Raw genomic sequence first — 23,456 nt, 5'->3', positions numbered from 1 at the left:
CATTGCTGCTGCACTGAAAGACTTTTTTCAGGAAGAGAAATCTGAAAAGGGCAGGGGGAGACTAATGGACATTTCTGCTTTTTCTTGGTATACCTTCCCTCATTCTGTCCCTAACAGGGAAACCCACATATAAACACAGCAAACACATGCAAGCATGTACACAACTTATGACTGTTTGTTTTTTTTTAACAAGGAGTGGGGGTGGAGATATCACTCAGTTGGCATATTAGAATCTGGTGCAAGGGCTTTAGATACACAATTACTATCACTCTCTTATCAAGCACTTTCGAGGGTTCTTAAGAGATACCCCACCAAGAGCCACCAAAGTTTTCTGGGATAGACAACGCATCTGAGTGGTGGTGATGATTCCCTCAGTTTGTGCTTTGCCAGGTAGGTCTCAGTCTCTGTACCGATTAGAACTGCTTTATGTGGAATCTTTCAAGACAGCCCACAGCCAGCCCTCTTTCCTGGGAGCCATATCTGACTCATGGAAAACACAATTTTGTTGCCAAGCTCTGAAAGTACAGAATGTTTCCAATGCACGCAGTCTCTTCCTCCGCTATCAGAAAGCTCTAGTCATAGCCTCTTGTCTTCAGACTGTTACAATTCTGAGTCATATGCAGATCCCTCTGTCCCCCTAATTTACCAAGGAACTTCTATCATTCTCTTTGACTCGTTCTTTTGAACTCCAGCCCTGTGGCCTAAAATGAAGGGAAGAATTCATAATAGCTAAAATGTGGAGGCAATCCCAGTGTGCATCAATATGTAAACAGATAAGCAAAATGTGGTGCCTATAATTAATGGAATGTTTTCAACCTTAAAAAGGAAGGAAATTCTGACATATGTGACAACATGGATGAACTTTAAGGACATAGTGCTAAGTGAAATAAGCCAGTCATAAAAAGACACACACACAAAGTGCACGATTCCACCTATATGAATACTTAGGGTCATCAAAATCGTACAGACCAGAAGTGGAATGGTTGATAGGGACAGCAATGAGGAGGAAATGGGGAGTTATTGTTTAATGGGTATTGTGTCAGTTTTAAAAGAAAAAGTGCATTTTGGAGACGGATGGTGGTGATGGTTACACAACATTATGACAATAACTAGAAGAGAGAATTCCTTTGACATTAACTCAATTCATATTAATAAAGCAACTACTTATTTCGCTTATTTTTAAAGTTTATTCCAACTCACTTGAATCCTTTTTCTAATAGAAGATTCTTTCGAAGTTAACTCTCTAGACATCTAAGCAAACCAGTATGTTTCAAGTTAGTTTATCGATTCATGCATTCATTCATTTAACAAGAACTTTTGATTGTCAATTAAGGTGTCAGACCCTGGGACGTCTGGATGGCTCACTAAGTGCATGACTCTTAATTTCAGCTCAGGTCATGATCTCAGGGTTGTGAGATCAAGCCCCACATCTGGTTCCATGCTAGGTGTGGAGCCTGCTTAAGATTCTCTCTCTCCCTCTCCTCCTTTTGCCCCTCTCCTCACCTCTCTCTCCCTCTCTAAAAATAAAATAAACTAAGGTGTCAGACACTGCACCAGGTGCTGGCAATATAAAGGTGACTAAGCCATGATATTTGTCCTTATCCCCATTACAGGAGGGCAGCCTGGTGTTCACTTTCAGGGTACTATATGTATATTTTGGAAAAATGATTTAAGAAGATGAGTATTTATTGACATTCTAAGAGATTACACATGGCTGGTTGTGGGAATTTGATACTGAATAGAACATCCATTAAAACTTTTTGAAATTACTGTAGTTCATTGATGTTCTATTCATAAAATTAGATACTTTGATACTTTTTTTTTTAAAGATTTTATTTATTTATTCGACAGAGATAGTGACAGCCAGCGAGAGAGGGAACACAAGCAGGGGGAGTGGGAGAGGAAGAAGCAGGCTCATAGTGGAAGAGCCTGATGTGGGGCTCGATCCCATAACGCCGGGATCACGCCCTGAACCGAAGGCAGACGCTCAACCGCCGTGCCACCCAGGCACCCCGATACTTTGATACTTTTATTACCTTCCCCATATTTGCGTTAATCGCTATCAAATTACTCAATGAAAAAGTCATGGAATATAATGTGAGGCCTGAAACTGATTTTAGAAAATATCCAACCAACATTTCTCCTTGTAAAAAAAAAAGAGAACCTAGGCCCAGAGAGGTTTTAATGACTGATCCAAAGTTACCCAGCTAATTAATAACAGAGTCAGGATAGGAAATGCTGATATCTAAATGGCAAAACCTCATCTTCCTCTCCCAAACCACAAGAAAACAACTTGTTTATAGCTTAAGACGAAGGTCGAGATTGTCACCATAAAATATTTGTGTTTCAGTACTTCTTGAATATGCTGCAATATATGAAATTCTTTTCTATTTTACCCAGTCTTCAAAGGATAACTTACTTTTCATTGAGTCTTGCCATTTAACTCTTCAATTACAGAAGGCGGCTAGTTACCACTTACGACACTGGGGATGCAGAAGGAAGGAGTGCTTACGATGGAAAGGCAGGTTGTGGCGGGTATTCAGTTAGGTAGTTTCGGTTGGTTATAAGTATAATTTAATGATACAACTTGGTTTGAACCACAGTGTTGGTAACAGTCTCTACCTCCTACTCTTCCCTTCAGATAGTCTTATTTCTTTCTTGGAATCTTGATTCTACCCAGGTAATTACCCAACTGACAACCAACTATTTTATTTTCATGACTTTTTAAAAAGTACTTTGTATACCTTAAGTCTAAAGCAATGTAAGCAGTGATTATAAGTTTTATTTCTATTTGAGACAAACTTGTTCGTTTCAACTAGGCTAGCATTAAGCTCTTAGTATGAGCAAAGAAATATGAAAAACAAAATGTTCTTTCTGAACATAAAAATCTATGCTTTCAAACATTCTTCATTTTCCTCTAGACCATATTAACCTTGTCATCTCTAGATGCTGGGGGAGGACCCATGTGGTCATTTATCATTTTACTTCAGATTTTGCACTTCAGTCTTTAAATGAACAAAAAATTCCTGGAAAATTCAAACTCCAGTGTGATATGTAGCTACTTAAAGGGACTGTTTTTGTTTTGCTTTTCTTTGTTCTTAAGCATACTTAATGAATACATAATTATATTCAGAGCCACATTTTACTTATTTTATGAATAATTTTTGAGTAAAATGCCATGCTTCTTGAATTTTTTAAAAAGCTCAAGATTAATTTATATTGAGGCAGAGGTTAAGTAACAAGAAAATAAAAATAGCACAATTTACATTTGATGAAAGATAAGACAATGTTAAAAACAAGGAAATATATGTTTCAATAAGACTATATTATTTAGTGACATGGAAAATATTAGTGACATTTTGCTAAATAAGCAGGATTAAAAGGTATGTAATAACATGATTTTAGTAAAGTTAAAAATTGATAGTTGAGAAAGAGAGAGAGATGAGTGGATGGTAGACAGACACTTAGAAGGAATATATTTTGGCTATCAGAATTAACTGATTGGATATAGGCTGAAAATTCACTAGCTCTGTATTATGTTTTAATACCTATTATTTAACCTTTCTGAGCCTTAGTTTTCTCATCTGTAAAAGGTAGATAACATTGCTAACTACTTCACAGATCATTAGGAATAAAATAAGATAATTTCAATCAAGTACTTAACATAATACTAAGCATATAATGAGCAATATCATAATAGTGAACACTTCCTGCTAATATTACAATATATTTTTATACATGATTTGCTGTGTGCATTAGACATTAGAGTCTCACTGTAAACATAAAACATTTAAATTCTTTTTTTTTTAAGATTTTATTTATTCATTTGAGAGAAAGAGAGACAGCCAGCAAGAGAGGGAGCACAAGCAGGGGGAGTGGGAGAGGAAGAAGCAGGCTCATAGCGGAAGAGCCCGACATGGGGCTCAATCCCAGAACTCCAGTATCATGCCTTGAGCCGAAGGCAGATGCTTAACGACTGAGCCACCCAGGTGCCCCTAAAACATTTAAATTCTTAAATATGATTTTTGTTTAACATTTATCAATCACCTGTTATTATGTGTAGGTTTATGTGAAAGATACAGACATGTATATCATCTATACATGGAGAATGGTAATCACAGTGGGTGGAAAATGTAAATAAGAGAGTGAGCACAAACTTGAGAGCCAGAGAATGAAAGCTCAAAAATGAGAAAGTAAAGACCAGGTGATTTTTCCCCATGATTCTATTGTTAAGCATACTGTACACCCAAGAGGAAGCAGACGAAGTAAATGAATTCTTTATGGCTTTATTTATCTTCATTTCCTACATGCCACTAAGCATGTGAACATTCTACCAAGTCTGATGTGACATTTTTGTTGAGTAAAATGAATTTCGTGGACTATTTTGGTATTTTCAAGGTTATTTTAATTATTCTCATTTTTACCTTATATGCAGAATTGAGAATCTAATATCCCCAAAATTAAGGAGAATGATTCATAAAATATAGAGTATTGTTTTCAAATACAACCATACACAGTTATTTGTTGAATGAATCTTAGTGACAGATAATTCAATCAAACCTCTTCATTTCACTAAAAATAATTTGAAGTCTGGAAATGCTAAGTGACTGCCTAATATAATGAAAGGGCAATAGAAGCAGGCCAACAGCCTTCTAATATTTCTGTGTTTTTCTCTATTAGGAAAGATATATTTCTCAGAGGGAGAAAAACTGGTCCAGTGTGTATAAGATATAGGCCTTTGTTAAATCAGCTATGACCAGAGGACAAGGTCCCAAGGTACAGACATGGTCACTGACATGGACCCCGAGGATTACTGAGTGCTTTGTGCCAAGCCCAAGGTACAGACATGGTCACTGACATGGACCCCAAGGATTAGTGAGTGCTTTGTGCCAAGCCCAAGGTACAGACATGGTCACTGACATGGACCCCGAGGATTAGTGAGTGCTTTGTGCCAAGCACCAGCTCAGCTGGGTCACGTGTGTGATTCTCCTTCAGTCTTCACAACTCCTTGAAATAGGGAGCAGTGTTTTGTCACTTTCACAAATAAGTAGAAAACTAAAATTTAAAGAGATTAAATTGTATTTACAAAGTAACACAACTGCTAAGTGTCAGAACTTGGCCCAGGAGCTCAATCTTCTTGATACCGGAGGCTATATCCCCATACATTATTCCATGCTATGAGAAGAAGTTCTCTCAGATCCTCTTCCACCCTGCCATGTCTCTTTTCTTCCTTCCCTCCTCTACCCTTTCAATTATGGCTCAAGTTGGCCCTTAAAGAAAAACTTCAAGTCAAAAGAAATCCTTGTGTTTCTCATTAGATTCATGCACATCTACTATGGATTAAATAAATGGCCATTGTAAAATTAAACTGAGTCATCAAGGTGTTTTTTATGCTCTGTATACTTTAGTATCTTATCTATGTCATCAGAAATTCTATAAATACACTCAAGAGGGGCACCTGGGTGGCTCAGTCCATTAAGCATCAGACTCTTGATTTTGGCTCAAGTCATGATCTCAGGGTTGTGAGATCGAGCCTCATGTGAGGCTCCATGCTCAGTGGGGAGTCTGCTTGAGATTCTCTCCCTTTTCCTCCACCTCTTCACATGCACATGCTCTCTCGCTCTCAAAGAAATAAATAAAATCCTTAAAAATATAAATATACTTTAGAAAGATACTTATTTGCAACAGCTTTCAGTCAAATATTTTGGTACTTACTGGACATTACACAGTTTAATAGGGTATTAAATTCTAAATCTCCAGCCCAGACAACCGAAAGGTTAGTGCACTTATAATCTTTCAACTTTTGAATTCTGTTTTTAAAAATTCTATGCTTTGTTACATATGGAATGTACCCCCTTCAATGAAAAACCTAAACTCTGTGTAACTACTTCCATACTGCCTTAGGTTATTTATCGCCCCCTAAAGACATTAACAAGTGGCAAAGGTTATTTTTGAGTTAAATTCCTACACAGAAGTAAATAGGACAAGACCAGTAGGAAAACAGACCATTTGTGGAGTAAATGACGTTGGATCCAGTTCTGATGAGAGGTTTACTCTAAAGGACTTCCTCTACTGTTGGATCAATACACAAGAATCTTTTCAAGTCTACCTAGTATCCAACTCTCCCTCTCTCTTGCTTTCTTGTAATCTCTACACCCAATGTGGGACTCAAACTCACGACCCCAAGATCAAGAGTTGCATGCTCTACTAACTGAGCTGAGCCAGCCAGGTTAGTGCTATGAGCTGAGCAATGTGCTCTATGTGTCCTGAAGATATAGCAGTGAATAAAACAGGGGTGGTCTTTTCCTTCTTTGAGCTTATTTTATAGCTGAGAAGATAGATATTAAACAAAAAACCACATATTAAAAAATATGAACTAACCAGCGTAGTAACTGGTATACAGAAACTATGTAAGTTGCAGTGAGAAGTAGGAACACAGAGGAGAACACATTTGTATTGAGATGGAGCTCAGGGAAGGCCTCACTGAGTCCTTCACAAGTCCTGCCTTGTGATGCTTCATTTATTCTAATAAATAAGTTCCTCATGGCAACTTGCTCTCCTCTTTATTATAATACACTTATAGCAAAGTAAATAAATAGGTGGATTAGATTTTATTTGAAAAGTTACAGGAAAATATTTTTATAGCCTATAGTCTCTTAAGACAAAAATCCAAAAAGGTGGGCGTCAGGAGAATGGAAACCTTCATAATAAAAGTGATCCATAAAAGACATCGAAGTCCAACTTACAGACTATGAGTTTTTAAAAAATTATTTTACTCAAAAGTGTTAATATATTCTTCTGCCAAGAGATCCTATAACTGTAAAGTATTTCATTCCAACAGAATGAAAAAATGACATAATAGTTAACAGAAGATGAATTACAAAAGGCCAATAAATACATGAAAAAAGAAAAAGACAATCACACTGGTAGCCAGGAGAATTCACATTAAAACAACTATGTGATACCCTTATGCCTGTCAGATTAGAGCAACCTCTGCCCTTCCAAGACCGAAAATAACAGACTTGCTGTTAGCCTAACCACAACAAATTGCCTCTTTATTTCTAAAAACAATCAAATTTATTTAGTTTTTCATCTTTTTCAGCATACTCAGACACTGTGGAATATGCTGGCCCTACTTGCACTTCCAGGGTTGAAACTTGTTGAGCCAATCCATTTCCAGTGCTTGGTTTAAGCATGGATTTCTCACACAACTCAGGCCAGTACGAGGAAAAAAACCTGGTAAAATCGTGCAGATTTGCACACTCTTTAAAAAACAGATCAAGAAGTCCATTTCTAATCTTTTGCACAGTGAAGGAAACCATCAACAAAAGAAAAGGCAACATACTGAATGGGAGAAGATATTTGCAAATGATGTATTCAATAAGGGGGTTAGTACCAAAATATATAAAGAGTTATACAATTCAACACCAAATCATCAGGGAAATGCAAATCACAACCATGATGACCTATCACCTTACGTCTATCAAAGTGGCTAAAATCGAAAAGACAAGAAATAACAATTGTTGGTGAGGATGTGGAGAAAAAGGAATCTTTGTGTGCCGCTGGTAAGAATGTAAATTGGTACCAGCCACTGTGAAAAACAGTATGAAGGTGCCTCAAAAAATTAAAAATAGAAATACCATATGGCCCAATAATTCTACTACTGGGTATTTGCCCAAAGATAATGAAAACACTAATTTGAATAGATATGTGCACCCCTATGTTTATTGCAGCATTTATAATAGCCAAGATATGGAAGCAACTCAAGTGTCCATTAATATATGAATGGATAAAGATGTGGTACACACACACAGAGGACTATTACACAGTCATAACAAAGGAGATCTTGCCATTTGCAACAACATGGACGGATCTAGAGGATATTATGCTAAGTGAATTAAGTCAGTGAAAGACAAACATCATATGATTTCACTCATGTGTAATCTAAAAGACAAATGAATAACAAAAAGCAGAATCAGACCTATAAATACAGAGAATAAACCAATGGCTGCCATAAGGAAACGGGATAGGGGCATGGGCAAAAAGGGTGAAAAGGAGGAGATACAGGTTTCCAGTTATGGAATGAATAAGTCATGGAAATAAAAAGCACAGCATAGATAATACAGTGACTGTAACAGTGTTGTACAGGGACAGATGGTAGCTATACTTATGGGGGCATAGCATAACATATAGAGATTTTAAATCACTATGTTGCATACCTGAAATTACTGTAACATTATGTGTCAACTATATTCAAAGAAAAAAATTTTTTTAAGATGTCCATTTCTGCATCTGGATGGTATCAGATCTAGAACAGACACCTGGAAGAGCTGCAGCCTCTTGCAATACCTTAGAGAGCTATATAAGAATGGGGGAGCAGGAGAAGAAAGAGACATGAAGACTACCTTTTCATCCTCTGAACTTAAAGTTGGGCAAGATAGTGGATCTTTTTATTGAATAAACTAAATTGACACTTTCTGTTCATTGCAGCCCAAAGTAGCCTGATAAGATCTCAAACACAGTCAGTGATAACATAAATCATTGCAATATGTTAGATAATCACCAGTAAATAACTGTCAATAAACTAAAATGTGTACTTCATTTTGTCCCAGTTAGCAATATTAGAAATCTTAGAAATATGTCCAACTTAAATAAAGTATATATATCGCAACTTTATTTGTAAAAACAAAAACAAACAAACCAAACACCCCTGGAAATAGAAAGGCCCCTACACAGATGTAGGACTAAACGAACTGGGTGCATTAGAGAATAGCATGGAGTTCTATGGAGTACTATACAACATTTAAAATGGATAAAAAGTAGATCTATAATATTTAGGTTGGAAAGTGTTAATGTCGCAATTTTATTTATTTATTTTTTTATTTACATAATCTCTACACCCAACGTGGGGCTCAAACTCATGACCCCAAGATCAAGAGCTGCGTGGCTTTTTGACTGAGCTAGCCAGGTGCCCCATCATAGCAATTTTTTTATTTATGTATTTAATTAGTTATTGTATGATCCTGTTTTATGAAAGAGTTAAGTATTGGCAAAGTTTTAAAATCATATTCTCAGGCATCAAGAGAAAATTGTGGTGGTATTTTGAACAGTGTTCAACCTGAAGGACCTTAAAGATCATCTGTTACAATCTCCCTATTAAATGAAAGGGGAAACGGAGTTCTGAAAGGGGCTGTGATTTGCCTCGAATCTTCCAGGTAGAAAAGAATACCAGCATCCTGAATTTCACACCTATATATGGTTTAATTTGTGCCTGACGGTAAGATAAGTAAGTGGGGGAGCAGTGCCAAACTGACTGTCCACAGAGGGTAAATAATAATATCCCAGGGCTTCAGAAGAGCCGTCTACATTAAGAGATGCTCCTGACTTATTTAGGGGCAGCATGCTTTAACGTTTAAGATATTCTGGAGTCAGAAACGTTTTAGTCAGAATTCTGAGTTTGCCATTTCAGGTGTTTAATCTTGTTTAGTTTACTTAATCTGTCCGAGATATGGCCTCCTTATCTATGAAATGGGAATAATTATCAGAGTAGTCTATAAGAACTGTCTCCAAGGCTTAGGAAACACAAACATGAAAATACTGGATTTACCATTCTACAATTTCATAGTGCCAAAGGTCACCTAATCTTTTTCAGAGGTATATTTTACCACCAAAAAAAATGGCTTCCAGTTCTCAGTCTACAGAGCGGTTTCAGCACAAGATAAGGAACAAAGATAATTTCTCTATATTTTTCTATACTTCTGCTGATACTTCATCTCAACATCTGATTATCCCTCCCATGCTCTTGTATACAAATAACCCATGGGGAAGTTCCAAGAGTCATTACCAAATATATTTGCCATTGAAGTTCACCCAATAGTGGACATTACCACCAAACTTCATTTTCTGGGGACTTCAAAGCACAAGCTTGAACTAATAATAAAATACAGAGGAGCCATTTTGAATGATAGTTTTCTAGTTCTACAAAACTATAAATCTCATCCAGTCAATGGAACAGAAATTATGGAACCAAAATTATTTACTTTGTTTTGTGTATTTAATTTCTTTAATCTATCTAACCTCTGAATGCCCTTTTGTCTTATGTACTAGTAACAGGAAGGATTCCACCTTCTTTTACTGGAGACTGAAGGCCTAGAACATCCCTCTTCACATGCCTGGGGAAGTGCACAAGAAATGGACTCCAGCTCAGTCAGCACATGCTAGCCCACTTGACCCAAAATGAATGGCTGATTTAGAGACTAATCAAGGTGGTACATGGGGCTAGTATCAAGTATCAAGACTATTCCTGAGATATGACCTTGGTTGTGTTCACTCTTGCCATACGCCCTTGATGTTCTAGAAGAAAATAATGACTAGAAAGAACATCGTCACAGTATAGAATCAAACAATGTTAAGTCTAGAACCAACTCTTAAGGTTCATTTAATCCAACCCTCTCACCCCCTGTGACTTTATACAGGTTATCTATATTTGCTGTGTCTTGCACATTTCTAATTATTATATAGAAACAAAAACAATAATTCTACCTATGCACAACCTTGGTAAAGCTGTGGTAGAAATTGCTCTGTGTGAAACAACTTTTCAAATTCTGAAAACCCAAAAGGCACTAACAACAGCATGACAGGCTATTTTTCTCCCAATTTCACACTTGAATAAAACATAGTTCCATATGGAGTGTTAACTTTTTATTCCATTCCATTCAGAACATTCACCTGACTTCTCTCACCTCTTGGTCTTATCCTCTTATGAAGACTAAGAATCTAAAAACAGCCAAGTAGGATGTGGGCTGGAGGATATTTGTAGAGAAACTCGAGTGAGACCCACTTCTATATTTAAAGTGAAAATTCTTTGACCTGATTAAAAAGAAGGTGAACTTAGCCAGAGACCTCTGCTTTTATTTATTTATTGTTTTAACTCTAGAGCCCAGATTACTGTTTCAGGGTTTAGATCAGGGTGGGAGGTAGAACAGGACGAGGAGAAAATATTAAAGGCAAAGGAGGTCTTCAGTAGCACCTAAAGGGTCAATAAATAAAATCTAAGCTTCTATAAAATATTTTTCTAATATTTTTGAAAAGTATAGTTTCACTTCATTTTTCTTCTCTGCCCATTCTGTCAGCCCATAATAGAAATGAATATCCTACTGGAATATCCTAAATTTTCTAATTACTACACCTTTCTAGGAAAAGGTAGAGAATAGAACCATCTTCAACAGCATCTCTCAAAGTCTATTACACAAGTCAATAATCCCATGGAATGATCCTCCAAAGGGGTAAAGGCATCAGAACCAAATACATTTGAGGAAAAATGTGTACCAGGTCTCTCACTCAGGAGAATCGCACAGCTAAGTGTTCTCCAAAATATTCTGTAGTAAAGAAACCTATTACCTTTGGCAATGAATTTCCCAAACTTATTTGCCCACGAAAGCTTATTTTGCCGAACTCCTGTTAGGTGGAATCAACTTTATGGCAGTTAAAGAACTGAACATTGCTTCAATCTCCAGCCTTAGGCTAGATATGGGGTGTTGAATTCGAGCTGTCACACAGGAAGCAGAAAGCTGTGGGAGTGGACTGTACTGTTTTCTACTTTCCATACCTCTCCTTTGGAGCCTGACCACATTGACTTCCCTTGTGATGGACAATTCACTGTGTAATAATAGTGAGAGATCATTAAACAATCAGGTTCCATTCAATTCATCAGAAATACTTCACAGCTCTTGAATGGAAAAATGGTGTCTCGAATGGATGAAAGCACTGAGCGGGTTCCAGCGCCTTGCAAGCGTGCGGCGTGTGTGCCTGTACACAAACACAAGCACACACACACGCACATCCATTCCGAAAGAAATACAGACTTAAATTTGGCTAAGAATGTGGCTTCTGTGAGAGTCAAAATGATATCAATTCTAGTTCTTACCAGTGAGCAATTCTAGTTCTCACCAGTTTTTGCTTTTGTTTTTTAATGTTCTCTCTGCCAGAAATAAGATCTAGGGAGAGGAAAAGTTCGATTCCACAGCTCAGCCACACCGCAGGAGACAAACGGGAAATGAGAATAACTAATGCCAGGGATCTCAAGTAATAATGTCAGTTTTATTCTCTTTTTAAATTTTGTTCTGAGTCTTAAGAAAAAAATACCTATTTTAAACAAATATTACACAGTTTTCTGTCATTCTTCTAAGTTGAATAGTCAGTAGATAACAAAAGGATATGTATGCAATATATGTAAGGGGCAAATAACAAAGGTAGGACAATCGCCTCTGGGCACAACCCTCATTTTAGTTAAAAGATTATTAGCATTAACCTGAAGCTCTCATACGCCCAATCCCTTTAACATCTCTACATCCTCGGAATAGACACTGTATTGAATTTATTTGTTTCTTTTCTTTCCTTTAGCTGTTTCTGTTTATATCCCTAAAAGTTTTCTGTTCCATTTGAAATATAGCTTAATGGAATTACAATGTTATCCTTCACTTTTTTCTCCCTCAATTTACATCTTATGATTTATCCATGTTGTTTTATCTAGATAAATAAATACATATATATGTATATATATTTACTGTAGAATAGTCTATTGAATTACTGTATCACAAATTAAAACAAATTATTTATGTCTTCTAACGCTGGTGGTTATTGGATTATTTGCTCTTTTTTCAATTACAAACATTCTTTTTTAAACGTTCTTGAATATTTCTTCTGGCGCACATAAACAAGGATTGATTGAATATATAGGGCAGTACTTAGGAATGAAAATACTGGGCGTGGGGTATGAGTAAAATCAGTTTTATCTTAATACTAAGTTATTTTTCAAAGTCATTATATAAACTTATTCTCCCACCAATAATGTACCTAGTAGTTCAACAATGTCACTGGCATTTGATATTATTTAGTTTTTCAAAGAAGCATAAAGATTATCATTTTATAGATTCTAATCAGTGATTAAGTCCATCACCTTTACCCCCTCATTTAGAAAACATTTAGATTCATCAGCACATATTTCTCACAAAAGATTCATGCATAAATGCGAATTCAAGGGAGCTAACTTCCTGTGAGATGAGCATACCTTTGTTAACGGAATTAATGAGTGTGTCATAGATAATGAGAGAGGTGTTCAATTATTTTTCACTAAATAAAATAAAATTGAAGGGAAAATATAGTATTTTAACCAGCAAGTATCCTTAATGTGTGGGAAAAATCATAATCCATCAATATTTCTTTGTATTTGCTTTAAAAACCTCTGTACCCAAATACACTTAAAACGATCTTTATTTTTTTTTTAAAGATTTTATTTATTTGACAGAGATAGAGACAGCCAGCGAGAGAGGGAACACAAGCAGGGGGAGTGGGAGAGGAAGAAGCAGGCTCATAGCAGAAGAGCCTGATGTGGGGCTCGATCCCAGATCGCCGGGATCACGCCCTGAGCCGAAGGCAGACGCTTAACCGCTGTGCCACCCAGGCGCCCCTAAAACGATCTTTAAAAAGAGGACACTTGTAAAGTTTACTTATGTCTTTTTAGCTATAGGTATGTATTCAAGTATGGCTGATATACCTTATAAGTCATGTATGTCAAGAGGAGGTCTTCTCTCCTTCCCTTCCTTCCAATAAAAATATCGTGACAAACACTATGCTAGGTCCTAATCTAAATATACGCTTATTTAAAAATAGTTTTATATTCTAGAACTATTTTTAAGCAATGTTTTAGATATCAAATATGGACAGATATTTTGTTTTAAAATCTGTATAGACAGGCAGTGGTGAAGGGGAGGCATGTACTATATTTGAAAATATGCTGACCCTCAAGTCATAATTTCTCAGTTGTGTAACAGAAGACCTGTAGGTCTTATGTAAATCATTTTCCTTCTTAGCAACTCTATTTCCCTCATGTACAGAAATAGAGGATTGACTTGCTGAAATTCATAAAATGTAGTACAAGAAGATAATCTTTCCCTGTTGAAGGAATTCAAGTTTCATCTTATTATAAAACATAAAATGTACATTATGAGTATGTATTAATTTCAAGTGTAAGCCTTTCAAGTCATATATGTAGAATTAAGATACAAAAAAATATAATGCCTTTTGCCCAGTAGTTGGTACAGCTAGAAAATCTCAATTGATTGGAGGTGGACAAGTAGGCATTTAAAAAATTACCCTCATGATCCATTGACTTAAAAGCAGAAAAAAAAAAGGGGGGGGGCTACTTATAATGAATGTTCCTATCTGTGAATGAATTACTATATAATTACTAATTATCCTTATGTGGATTATATAATATATATAATATATATATTATATATTATATATTATATATTATATATAATATAAATATTAATTTATATATATATTATATAATATATATATTATATATAATCCCTATTAATTTATATATATATTATATAATATATATATATTATATATTATATATATATATTATATATATATTATATATAATCCCTAGGTATATCCCCAAATCTATATCTATAGATATATCACTGAATATATTATATATATTCATTGAACATATAATCATATATATATAATTATACATATTATTTCCATATGTTAAATTCCTGGTGTTGGTAGTTAGGTCAAAGGAGGTGTACTTTTTAAAAGTATTTACAGTTACTTGCTGAAAATAATCCAAAAAATGTGCAATGATTTACATTACCACATTAACACTGATAGTGTCTGAGATATAGTATCAGGCTATTTTGAGCAGCAAATTAATACAAAGTATCAATTTCAGTTTATTCAATAAGAAAAGTCACAATTTCCCATAAATGGAACTTACAGAAAAATAAAGAGTGGGCCTCAATCCCAGGACCCTGGGATCATGACCTGACCTGAAGGCAGACACCTAATGAGCCTTCCCAGGTGCCCCTGAAAAAAAAAAAATAAATATTTCAATTCCTACTATATTTACAGGGTTAGAGTCATGTGTTTTCAACACCATTTGTGAATTTGTGCAAAATTACTTTTTACCTTAACTATACCAAGTAGATGAGAGGTCAGGGATGCAGAGGACAATCCTGAGTGAATCGTTAGGTAACAGGTAACTCAAGCTATCTGGTTCATCCATGCTCCTCTGGAAACACTCTCATCTTCATGTATGTGTTGTGGGAATGGAGGGATAAGAAACAGACAGCTAAGTTTTCATATTCATGCTGAGATGTTGAATTATTCTGGGGATTTCAGATAACTGAACGAATCAGCTGAAGTTACTTGGTAGGCAAATGAAGTCACACTTGATTCCTAGAAGATTCTTGCAGAAGAAAGGATCACTATTTAACATCATTACAAAGACACAGCAATGCAGAAAAACAGGAAACTTTTTTTTAAACCATCCCTAATGTATCTTACAAAGAATATGCTAGAGAAACAGGATTGAACATCTGTGGAACAAAAATTCAGAAAGACATAATGACTGTTCAGACAAGATATAAAGGAGTTAACATAAAAGAAATGTTGGTTACCAAATCTTGCCTTTCGCAATTGTTCATTGTATATGGCACCTGTCATATCTTGTCTCTTTTACAGATTTTGAGTTTTGTTTTGGAAATACAGCTATTTCAAAGCCACGTACACAAGCCATGGAGGATCAAGGTTTGGCCATGTTTGCACAGTAAGCCCTAAGCAGTAGTGAAGTGAAATTATTTGCAATAAATGTGCAGTAACACCTTGTCAAAACTAACACAAAATAATTAAAGGAAGCAAAGAGAGCAGGTGGTGCTATTCTCGCCTTTAGAGATTATATCACTTCAATTAATAGGAAGCAAAAATGTGCTTCACCTTTTTGGTAATAAGAATATAAATATTATTTTAATCATAGTTTGACCATAGTAAAATAATACATAATTACAATTTATAAATGCTATTTTAGAGTTTTAATAGGCCTTGGATATTTTGTCCTCCAAACTAAGAACATCCCTAAAGCCTTTCTCATCAGTGACACATTCTCCCTCATGCAAGGCAAGTTTCTAACTCCCTCTATATACAAAATTTTTATTTGATGCTATCAGATGCTATCAGGAAACATTAAAAATAAAAATTTAACTCCAAGGTTACCTTAGTGAAGTGAGCAGGCAATAAATAGAGCAGTGTATTAACCATCATAAGAGGAATTTTGTGTGCATATGTGTTTAATTTTAGCCTGAACTCTTTTTTGTTATACTGTAAGGTAAATATTAGGGAAGTGTTTGGCCCATACAAGCTGTGAACAGTTATTTAATTCAAGAAAACCAATTAAACAGCGGTGCCCAAATGACTATTGGGTATTCTGAAGACATTTTTCCCATCTACCTGCCTGGTTAATTAATGTTTTTCCTAACATAAGAGGGGAAAAAAGAAACTCACCACCAGCTCATGAATTGGCACACCTCTTCCACTCAGCAGATCACTTTCCTCAATTGGAACCATGTTCAACAACACTAACAATGGCAACAGAGGCTCTTTGAAATGGTAAGGAAGGAACATCAGTGGAAAACAATCACTTTTTCTTTGAAGTTATACTATCACAGGAGCCAATTATCCTTTTCAAGAAACCATTCTTACTATCAAGCAGTATCTGTGATTAAAAAAAGACTACTAGCAATAGAAGATGCATCCCCATTTGAGGAGCTCAATGACTCTTCCTCTGAAGCAATACTACAGAAATGGAGAGCAAATCTGAATTCGCAATGGCCAAACTTAACACTTGACAGGTATGTAATTTAGGCTTTAAAATGTTGCAGGTGAGTTATGCATTTTATCAGCTCCAATGTTATTTCAACTAGAAGGTCTCTCAGACCAGACTAGCTTAATTTCATTCCATTTTATCATATTTCATAATTTTCAAAGAACTTATCACTATGAGAAATTATGTGATTATTAATTATTAATACCTTTTCTTATGCTTATTGTCAGTCTTCCTTACTAGAAGGTGATTTCCATAAAGCTAAGGAATTTTGTCTTGTTGTAAATTTCTAATGCCCAGGAGAGCTGCATTCCATAAATATTTGATAAATGAGTTAACAAATGAGTGAATAAAATAATGAAAATGAACACCACATCTAGTTGGATGTAGATGAAATGGTCTTGTTCTCTCTGAACTTATAATTGTCTAGCCAAAAACCTATTAAACTATATTTGCGAAACAGTCATATTAGTTCAGAGGCAAAATGGCAAGGCATCGAAATCCCTAGCCTTGAATCCAGAGACAGTTGGGGTAAACAGTGTGTGACACTAGCTCATTGCTTTGGACTAGCTCTTAGAATTGTGACCAATCACCTTGGGTCACAGTTTCACTTGCTACACAATGGAGATAAAGCTTTTTAACATATTGGAAGATTTAAAACAGATACTCTATATGAAGTGTTTGACATTGTATTAAGTACTCGGTAAGTGGTAGCTCTTGGAATTTTTATTAGGAATCAGTGGCGTTCCTCCTGTACGAAGTGAGTTCATATGTCCACAGATCATCAATTACAACGTATGTCAGAGAGCATTTTCCTCCGTGTCCTTTAATTCTACGTGTCAGAGTTTATATCTAGAATGGGAACATACGTTATGTGACATGCATGGAGTTGACACTAAGGGAGATTTTAAATACTTTCTTTTTAGAGGCAATTTAACCACCTATATTTTGGAAATATTTCAAAGCTTTCTTCTGCACGAATGTACCTCAGGCGGTTTCAGCAAGGAGTGTCTCTTTGTGCCAGTTTGATATTCTTTATTTCATATTGAATTGAGCTCACTGGAGGTAAATGATAAATCAAGGACATTTACTTGCAATAGGTTTGTGGTTTTACAAATGCGATGCTGGTAAAAATAAAACAAGTCATTTGTATTTAACATCCACAAAATCACTTCAGAGTGGAGAAAGGGTTGTGAACTGAATTAAGTCAGAATTTGAATGCCTATACGACCTTGACACGTTAAGTATTGCATCTGTTTCACTTTTGTGGGTTTTTCCCCCAATTCTTTCTAGCTACTTAGGAAAAAATATTTTCTTTAGTCTTGGAAAACACTTTCTTGAAAGAAAATAACTTCTATCCTAAGATACTTGAGCTTTAAATTAAAAACTTTATTAAATAACTTGCTTCTCGAGTAACATTTAAGCCCTACAACACAACACTCTGACAAGGCATCTTTTTTTTATGTATTCTTAAATATATTCTTTTTCAAAAAGGATCAGGAGAATGGAACAGCCTCTACCAATAGACTACCTCTTAATTATACACTAATGGACATGGGAAACAGTAGAGAATTTCAAACTTCAAGCAAGCTTCAAATTATTTATATATTGCTCTGATATAATTATTTCTCTGATCAGAAAATATCTAAGATTTCTGTTATTCAAAGGAAAAATGACTCAAAGCAAACTTAAAAGTTCTAAGCAAGATGACGTGCTATTCACTTAAACCTTTACTTTTTGAGGCAGAGAGAGAATGTAACTTCTTTGGTTGAAGCAAAACAATATATAAAGATTCCCCCACCCTTTCTTTCTTTTGCCTTCATTGCCACACCTTACTCTCTCTCAACTTTATGCCTCACATCCTTCTTTGAGGTCAGCTAGAGAAATTTAGCACTGCAGCATAAGCAATACTTATTTTTTCTTATAATTGAACTATAAACTTCATATGGAAATAAGAATAAGAGAAGACCACTGGTTCTGACAAACCAGTTCAGCAGGCCATTCCACTATTTAAAAAAGAAACTATAAAAGCTGATTAGAATATTCAAAAAAAAATCCATTGTCTGCTGTTTGGTATATTCTGGATAGCAGGTGCCATTACTGAAAGAAGGGATACATGACTGTTGAATTCCACTTTTACCTTGGCTTTTGTCCTACAAGAATGTTGTAACAATAGGGGTCAGCAAACTACACCTCCCCTTTCTTCCATTAAAGTGTTTGTCAATCCTTGTTCTAGAGCTTCAGATTCCTATATAAACCACCCTTCTTGGCTTCTTTATCAACCCCTAAACTATACATACATAGCAGAAGATTTGAGAAGGCCTTGAAGTGAGAACCACTCAGAGGCTGGAGAGCTGGACAAGTATCTCAGAGCTTGCATGATACTGAGAGATAGAATTGAAGTCTGAGCCCAGCTACTGGGAAACCCTCGAATGGCATAGTCTAGGAATAAGGATCATGCCCTAATTTTAAGGGAAAAAATGAAATGGAGTCATCCCCCAAAAGCCTCAAAGTTTAACACAGTCAAATTGATCTGCCTATTATCTAATTGCCTGACAGATTTTAATTAAATACTCTTTAGAAGCTAATATTTTTCAGCTACCTACCTTCCATGTTGCCCAATGCAAGAAAGTGACAAGTAATCAAGAGGGAAAAAGATTCAGTCATTGCAAAATCACAGATAATTGAGGTAGAGATTGTAGACAAAGTCATCAGGATAACTATAATCATATGATAAAGACAACGGAGAAAAGGATGGAAAATGGAGGAAAAAATACAGAATTTCAACAGATAATAGAATCCATTTAAAAATATTAAATGGATATTTTAGGACTGCAAGATATGTGTGAAAGTAAGAATTCTTCAGGTGATTTTTAAGAGCAAACTGGACACAAGAAAATTGGATTTGTGAATTAAAAGACAAGTTTATAGAAGAGAAAAAGATTTTTAAAGATAGTGTCTAAGAAACACTTAAGGTACAAATTGCATACCATCTTTCAGTTAGTGTTCCTTTAAAAAGAGAAGAGTACTACTGAGCATAAATATTTGAAGAAATATTATTCAATAATTTTCCTAATATGATGAAAAAAACCCCACAGATTCAACAAGTTAAGCAAATCCTATACAGAATAAATACGAAGAAATGACACCTAACTACATAATAGAAATATCTTAAATATAACCATATGAAAAGTACATAAACAAAAGAAAGCACTAAGACTGAAGGAAAACTTTTGAACAAAATTTATGAAAGTACAAAGAGAATCTTTAAAGGATTAAAATTAAAATACTGCCAACTTAGAATTCTGTGCAGTTAAAATATTCTTCAGTAATTAAAATGAGAGAAAGGAGGGTTTTAAGAGAAAAAACCTGATATTTGATTTATTGCCAGCAGGGCTAAGTACCAAAACCAGCAAAGGGACTTCTTCAGGTTAAAAGAAAATGATCCCAAATAGAAGCATAGAATTTTAGGGAAAAAATACTAGAAAAGTAAACATGATAATAAATATAAATGAATATGAATATCAAATACTTAATACAAGAAAAATAATAATGCCTTGTGAAAGGTATATGAAAAATCATATTTAACACAAAGGAGGGGAGGTGTTAAATGAAGATTGTTACAAATTTCTTTTATTCTTTGAGAAGTGGTCATGAATGAATTCAATCAATAGTAATAAATCTAGGGTGCACATTTTAATCTATAGTGTAACTACTAAAAGAATAAAATTAATAACAAAAAACGTGTTAGTGAAGAGTTAATAAAGGAATAACATTAACACTGATTTTTCCTCTTGGCCATGTTGAGTACCGATGGGCCCATCAAAGGCATTGTTCATTGCTCTTACACATTCTTTTTTATTTATAGCATTTCCTTTTGATTCCTTTTAGAGTTTCCATCTCTGTTTCTATCACCCATCTGTTATTGCATGTTGTCTACGTTTCCTATTATATAAAAAGTATAAATGTAGGAAAGGAAGAAATAAAACTATTTCATAGATGATATGAGTGTCTATGTAGAAAATCTCAAATAATCTTAAAAAAACCAAGCAAAACAAAAACAAAAGACAAACCTCCTGGAAGTTAAAAGCATGTATAAGATTGCAGGACATATGGCTAATATACAAAAGTCAATTGCTTTTCTGTATGCCAGCAATAGTGGAATTTTCAAATTACGAAGTCGATACCACTTGCAATAACAAAAAATGCAATAGTGAGTTGTACATCAAACATTATATGTGGTAGACTACAAAACACATATAAAAGAAATCAAAGATCTAAATAAATAGTGAATTTTTCAGTTTATGGACTATAATCAGTATTAAAATTCCAATTTATCCCAACGTAATCTGTAGGTTAAACACAATTCCAATAAAAATCCCAGCAATTAGAAACTAATTCTATATTTTATATGGAAAAACCAAAGGAAGTGGAATAATCCACGATATTGAAAAAAAAAAAAAAGAACATTGAAGGACTCACACTCTTTTAAGACTTATTAAAAAGGTACTGTAATCAAGACATTGTGTTATTAGCAAAACAACAGATACTTAGATCGGTGGAACTGAAGACAGAACTTGCGATACAACACGTCTAAGCAAGTAACAGTCCATCGACCTTTGACGAAGGCACAAAGGCAATTCAATGGAGAAAGGACAGACTTTTCAATAAATGGCATCAGAACAATTGTATTGTCACATGTAAAAACGTGAACCCACACACAGACCTTACCCCTGGCATAAAATTTAACTCAAAATGGATCATTTAACTAAACGTGAAATGCAAAACTATAAAACTTCTGACAGAAAACAAAGGAGAAAATCTACATGAACTCAGTGAGTTGATAAAGTTTTAGATGTAAAAATGAGAGCACAATTCATGAAAGAAAAACCTAAGTTGGATCTTACTGCAATGAAAACTTTCTGCTCTATTAAAGAAATTAATAAAATTAAAAGCAAAGACGTACTGTGACAAAATATTTGCAAATATATCTTATAAAGAACAAATATATAAAATATACTAAGAAGTTTTGCAACTCAAAAATAAGAAAAGCACCAGAGTTTTTAAATAGGAAGAAACAGGGGCGCCTGGGTGACTCAGTCGGTTGTCTGCCTTTGGCTCAGGTCATGATCCCCGGGTCCTGGGATGGAGCCCTTGCATCAAGCCCCGCATCAGGCTCCCTACTTAGCAGGGAGCCTGCTTCTCCCTCTCTTACTCCCCCTGCTTGTGCTCATACTCTTTGTCAAATAAAATCTTAAAAAAAAAAAAAAAAAAAAAAAAAAGGGAAGAAACACATCTGAACAGATAATTCATCAAAGAGGTTATAAAGATGACAAATGAATATAGGAAAAGATGTTCAACATCATTTGTCATTAGGTAAATGCAAATTCAAATGCAGAGTCACCACAATGTACACATTACAACAGCTAAACTTTTAAAAACTGACAGCCAATTGTTGGTGAAGATTCAGAATTCAGGATTTCTCATTCATCGTTGATAGGGGTGCAAAATGGTTCAGCAACTTTGGATAACAGTTTGCTTGTTTTGCAATCTCACCATAATTTTACTACATGCTTCAAATTACACTCATCATACCCAACCGATTTGAAAACTTCCATCTACACAAACCCGGTTCGTGCATGTTACATATTATATTCATAACTTTCAAAAATTTGAAGCTAGCAAATTGCTTTTCAATAGGTGAATGGATAGTTACCTAGTACATTCATAGAGTGAAATACTACTTATTAGTAAAAAGTAACAGAGCATTAAAAAATAGAAAAAAAAAAGATCAAAATGGCAAGCAACTCATAGCCAAGAGGGATAAAGACAAAAATAAAATCTACTAATTAAAAAACAAAAAAACAAAAACAAACCTGTTTAAAAAATTGGCCAAAGCCCCAAATAGGAAATTCTCAAGGATTATTAACTGATCAGCAAATAAAAAGTGAGCAATATAATTTATCAAAGAAATACAAATCATTAACACAATGTAATATACTCACGTACCTCAAAAAACATGACTACATTAGAAAGAATGACAATATGTAGCGTTACCAATGTGTTGCCCGCTACTGTACTAGTAAATTGGAATTGCCACTTGGAAAACTATTTGTCAGTTTCTAAGAAAGATAAACATACACATACTCTATGACCCAGCAGTAGCACTACTGAGTATAAATTCAAAAATAGTTCTTAGATTCACTAAAAGACATACACAACATGTTCTAATAGGTGTTTTTCTACAACAGTTTAAATTAAAAAAAGATTAACCGTTTTCATGGCTATATAATATTCCATTATATATAAGATATTATATAATGTAATATATATATATAATATCAATCACATCTTCCTTATCCATTCATGAACACTTAGGTTGCTTCCATATCTCGGCTATTGCAAATAATGCTGCAATCAACATAGGGGTGCATATCTTTTTGAATTAGAATTAGTGTCTTTGTTTTCTCTGGCAAATACCCAGTGGTGGAATTACTGGATCATATAGTATTTCTATTTTTAATTTTCTGGCGAGTCTCCATACCGTTTTCACAGTGGCTGTGAAATTTACATTTCCACCACTAGCGCATAAGCATTCCTCTCTTTCCACATCCTTGCCAACGCTTATTATTTCTTATCTTTTTGATTTTAGCCATTCTGACAGGTGTAAGGTGATATCTCATTGTGGCTCTGATTTCTTTGATGATTAGACAAATGGATAAGGAAGATGCTGTATATTTAACACAATGGAATTTAATACAGCCATAAAAAAGGATGAGAT

This window comes from Ursus arctos, unplaced genomic scaffold (genome assembly GCF_023065955.2).
Source record: "Ursus arctos isolate Adak ecotype North America unplaced genomic scaffold, UrsArc2.0 scaffold_15, whole genome shotgun sequence".
Lineage (NCBI taxonomy): Eukaryota > Metazoa > Chordata > Mammalia > Carnivora > Ursidae > Ursus > Ursus arctos.
The sequence above is the reverse complement of the archived record's forward strand: the minus strand, read 5'-3'. Positions refer to the sequence as shown.